Below are 1,594 nucleotides of genomic sequence, written 5' to 3' on the forward strand. Positions count from 1 at the left end.
CACCACCCTCCCCAGCACTAGGAATCCAGGCATGCACCACCCTGATCCGTTTTGACTTGGATGTTGTGGTTCCACCCCTTAGTCCTTACGCTGGCACAGAAATCCCCACTGAATCATCTCCCTCAGCCCCAAATTTAACTTTTTAACAAAATAAGATCCATAAAATATCTTCTCAATATGATCTCTAAAGGTGATTGGTGAGTAAATTTTGGAAATTACAGGAGATTTTAAAGAAGAAGGAAAAAAATTAGATGACTATAGAAAATCTATCAATGTGTGTGTGGGTTCAACAAAAATGTGCCCTAAGGTCATCCCCGTGTAGCCCAAGCTGGTCTCTAACACATGGTCCTCCAGCCTTAGCCTCCCCAGTGGGAAAATTACTGTCTTTTAAGTAGGGAAAAATAGCTCAGCCAACTTCAAGAATTTACTAGAACCTTGATCTTTGGCTTCCTGGCCTCGAGAACCATGAGCGATCGTTTCTGTTTGGCACACTGTCTCAGCTCTATTTTGTTACAGCAGCCCAAACAGATTCAGATACAAGGCAACAGGCAACAGTGAGCACTTCTTCTCTAGGTTCCCTTTCCCTGTGACAAGTTGTGTATTCTGACATGAGATGACCTGGAGGCCACTCAGAATCTTAGCTGAACAAGTGTGGTTCACAAGCAAAGCTGTGTGGAGTGCACATTCCCTTTGCACATGGAATGTAACCCTCGGGTGAACTGTTCTCTTTATTTCTTCTTGAAGGATGCTTTTTTTTTTTTTCTGGCGAAGGAGTTTGCCTCAACCAGAAAAAGAAACTCAAAATCATGAGAAAGTTTCAAAGTTTCACCCAACTATAAATACCTATTATTACTTCAAGTTCCTTCTTAATAATATGTTGCATTCTTTGTCGAAAGATAGGAACTGTAAAACAGGGAGGAGGCCCGGGGGTATTTGATTCAGCTTCTTTTCCCAGAAAGCCCTTCAAGGGGCATCCCTCTACCCTGTGTTGAATCCAGTGGTTACCAAGACTGCCAGAGAAGAACTGAGCATCACTTACCGTTCCTGCTCATCGGTCCAGCACAAGATACAAAGCCACTGGCAGATCAAGAATCGAATTCCTTCTCATTGTTTACTTGTTTTCATTTTTAATTCAAGCATAGTTCTTACGGACTTTGGGATGCTCTGTCCAGGGAAAGGTGAATCCAGATAGATGGAACGCTTTGGTCTGGCATGGTCACGTGCCCACCCGCCCCCAGGTACTGCTGCTGAGTCAGGAGAGAATGCCACAGAGTCTGCTGAATGCTTGTCCGTCTGTACAAAAATCTAGACAGCAGTGAGGCTCTCCCTCCAGCTCCCGAGAGGTATGGATGACTTACATGGGCTCCGCCACTTGGGACATGTTCAGTGATGAAGATGATAGAGGAAGGCTCCCTTGGGGCTTTTCTAAAGTCCACGTTTCTCCATGCTTACACCCTGTGTGTCCTCAGTTGCCCTAATGGTCTACATCTGTACAGTTTCCCATCATCACAAGAGCTTCAAATGCAAGAATTGTGCACACTGGACCTCATATATGGTAACCAGAAAACAAAAGCTGGCCTTTTAGTCATCGGCA

At 44.6% G+C, this 1,594-nt stretch overlaps 1 long non-coding RNA gene across 1 annotated transcript in view; it reads right to left on the minus strand.

Moving 5' to 3' along the window:
* The window catches only part of LOC101991386, a 63,817-nt gene extending 62,572 nt beyond the window's left edge, over window positions 1-1,245 (minus strand). Inside the window, exon 1 of the long non-coding RNA XR_001229252.1 lies at window positions 1,040-1,245. This is a non-coding gene — a long non-coding RNA (uncharacterized LOC101991386). The remainder of the gene's footprint in view (window positions 1-1,039) is intronic.
* Window positions 1,246-1,594: the final 349 nt, after the last annotated feature.

Source organism: Microtus ochrogaster, linkage group LG4 (assembly GCF_000317375.1).
Source record: "Microtus ochrogaster isolate Prairie Vole_2 linkage group LG4, MicOch1.0, whole genome shotgun sequence".
NCBI classification, from domain to species: domain Eukaryota; kingdom Metazoa; phylum Chordata; class Mammalia; order Rodentia; family Cricetidae; genus Microtus; species Microtus ochrogaster.